Source organism: Mytilus edulis, chromosome 4, assembly GCF_963676685.1.
Source record: "Mytilus edulis chromosome 4, xbMytEdul2.2, whole genome shotgun sequence".
NCBI lineage: Eukaryota > Metazoa > Mollusca > Bivalvia > Mytilida > Mytilidae > Mytilus > Mytilus edulis.
The window spans coordinates 70,113,872-70,117,386 of record NC_092347.1 but is presented as its reverse complement, the minus strand read 5'-3'; positions in this window follow the sequence as shown (position 1 = coordinate 70,117,386).

Here is a 3,515-nt window from a genome sequence, read left to right as displayed (position 1 = left end):
CAATATTTGCTGTTATATCCGGAAAAGGTCATGTCATACGTATTTAGGTCTTTGCCAAAGTTTTTTTCTATATCAAAGTTGAAGTAAATGAAAAATACGTTCAACAAAAACACTTGTACTCTCCCGGGGTCGCTAGAACTCTTGCAAATTATTTCCGATTGATAACTCGTTATAAACGATTTTGCATTTGATTGTCTTTTTAATGGTTTATTGGCATTGAGTCATGAATTAAAAGAAGATAGTATAATGTATTATTCGTGCACTATCTTTGTAATCGTGGACACATTTTTTGAAATAAATTATGAAACAGTAATATGAAGTAATATTACCTCCAATCTAAAAAAACAAGTGCAATTTTGAATGTAAACTTTTATTACGTTAGGTGCATTAAACGCTAGATATGAATCTCTCGAAGTGAAAGTTTACATTCAAAACTGTTTTTATGTTATGGTTAAATTCTTAATTTCTTTTTCTTTAGTTATAAAGTTAGTTTAACTCCCATTTCCATTCTCAATTTTATTTAAAAACGTAGACATTATAATATCTGATTCCATAAAAGTTTCTATTTTTGTTTGGGTTATCTCGGGTACGTTTGTTATGACAGTTGAGATTCTGTCTTTGTTTGGGTTGTCTTGGTGACGTATATTTTTATGCATTAGTTCAGTCTTTATTTGGGTGGGATTGGTCATATTGGTTATAACGCGCAAGTTTCTGTTTTATTTGTATGGTCTGAACAATGTTGGTTATTACGTGTAAGTTATCTTTCTTTGTTTGTGTTTTCTGCGAGATGTTGGTTATTGCGCACTTATTTCAGTCTTTGTTTAAGTTGTCTGTGTAAAGTTCTTTATAGCGTGCTTTTTCTGTCTTTATTTGGGTTGTATTGGCCATGTTAGTAATAACGCTTTAGTTTTTTGTTTTGTTTCTATGGTCTCCTTGTATTGTTTGGGAGGTGTTGGTTATTGCTTGCTTGTTTTTGTCTTTGTTTGAGTTTTCTCAGTGATGTTCGATATAGCGTGCATGTTTTTGTCTTTGTTTGTGTTATCTCGGTGGTGTTGGTTATTGTGTGCTTTTGTTTTGTCTTTATTTGTTATTTCTGTGATGTTGTTTATCTTATCTATTTTAGGTCTTTATTTCTGTTGTCTCTTTGGTGTTGGTAATTGCTTGCTTGTTTTGTATAAATTAAAAGATGTGGTATAAGTGCCATTGATATCACTCTTCATCTAAGTCACAATGTAAGGCTCAATGTTGAAGGCCGTGCGTTGACCTATAATTGTAAACTTTTCATACATTGTGACTTGGATACAGAGTTACCGATTGACACTCATACCACATTTTCTTCTTATTTATACCGTTTAGAGTATTTACATTTGTTTGTGTTGTCTCGGTGATATTGGTTATTGCTTGCTGGTTTCTGTCTTGTTTGGTTTGTCTCGGTGATGTTAATCATTGCGTTCTCGTTTCTGTCTTTGTTTGTTGTGTCGCGATCAAGTTGATTGTAATTGGCCTTGTTGCTTATTATGTGCTTGTTTCTGTCTTTGTTTGTATTGTGTAGGCGATGTTGGTAATTGTGTGCTTGTTTCTGTCCTTGTTCTGTTGTTAAAGTGATGCGAATTTTTGCATGTTTGTTTCAGTTTGTGTAATCGCGGTGATATTGGATATTGCGTGTTTGTTATTATCTTTGTTAATTTTTTCTAGTTAGTGTTGATTATGTGTGCTTAGTTCTGTCTTTGTTTATGTTGTGTGTGTGACGTGTGAAGTTGTTCATTGTGTGCTTATTTCTATGTTTGCTTATGTCTCGGTGATGTTGGTTTATATGTGCTTGTGTCTGCTTTATTATGTTGTCTCTGTGATGTTGGTTATTGCTTGCTTGTTTGTGTATATACAGATTTATGGTATGATTGCAAATAGATTTCTCTCCATCCTAGTCACAATATGATGCTCCGTGTTTAAGACCCTACCTTGACCTTAAATTATTAACTTTTTATATATTGATCGGTATATGATATTTTTGCAGGATTTGGTTTACGAGCTTGTGTTGTATACTTCCGTAAGCGTTTGCCAGGTCTAAATAAGGATAGTCAAATCGACTGTTTTCTCTTTTGGTTCCTTCATAATCTTTGTTAAATCGCTTGTATGTTCAAAACACCCTGGTAATCCTTGTACTCTACCTTTCTTAACTGAGGTATCAATATAGTTGTATAGTTGTAAATATGTGTAGCCCGCTTTGTCGAGATTGTCAGACAAACCTTTCCATCAATGTTGAGAAGTGATATGGTTCTAAACTGTTTAAGCTGTTAAGAATCTTCCTCTTATGTAATAAAAAAACACCATCTGATTTTACAACTCATATAGTCACAGATTTCTACTCCTTATCACTTTGAAAAGTCTCTATAGTTGTTTTGCGAGGTTTTGGCAGTTCTGATAAACTTTGTATGGAATACCGTGTGGTCTTGGTGCCGATGCTGCTGTCGTTTTCTTTCAAGTTGACATCATTTTATGAACTTTGTGTTCCGACATTTCATACTCTACTGTTGGCTCATCTGGACTTATCAATCTTTGTCGGTCTCCAAGATCTTGCTCTTTGTCTTTCGGCATCGCTGTGGGTATCTCCTAAATAATGTCCAACCTCTTCTTTTTGGGCAATCGAATTGGCCTGATCTTTCATCTCCAACATCTGTCTTTACAAAGCCAAATGGATTTATAGCTGTAAATTGAGTTCTCTTTTGTGCTCCTTCCTTAAGTTCTCTGTTCTTCCCAGCGTTTGTACTCTTTCCTTGTTGACATCTCTTAGTTCTTTTAATACCTCTCGTTCATGTATCTGCTTATTGTAGGACTTTGTTAAATTGCGTTGGTCTCTCCTCAGTTTGGCATTTCGCTTTTCTGTTCTCTTTCATTGCTTGACGTTTACCTTTTTCTATTCTTCTATTCTAAACATAACTTTCACCATTGCAAAGATTAAATGGACAACAACTGTCATACTCTTGACTTTGTACCGAAATTTTCTTAAGTAGAAAATGATGGATTAAATCTGATTTTATAGCTAGCTAAACTTCTCACCTGTACGGCAGTCGCATAAAATTCCTTTATATTGACAACGATGTGTGAACAAAACAAACAGACATACAGAAAGAATTGTCAAAAATAGAGGAACAGCAGTCAACATTGTGGAATCTTAATCATTTTAAAAACAAGAAACACAAAAAGGCATATAGATAAAACATATTAGCCAAAATGAAAGATAAGACTACAAAAATTGTCATAGAACAATAAAACAATGACAGGATGTATAAGTACAGAAACATTACAGTGGTTGTTGTTTGTTGCTGTATGCCATATCCATTTAGCGTTTGTTGTTTGGTATATAAATCAGGCCGTTGGTTTTCTCGTATGACTTGTTAAACGTTTTATCATATCAAGCTTTATATAACTTGCAGTATGGATTTTGTTTTGTTATGGAAAGACTTACAATGTTTAACATTTGCATCATTTGTCTCTGGTAAATAGTAGTTTCATTG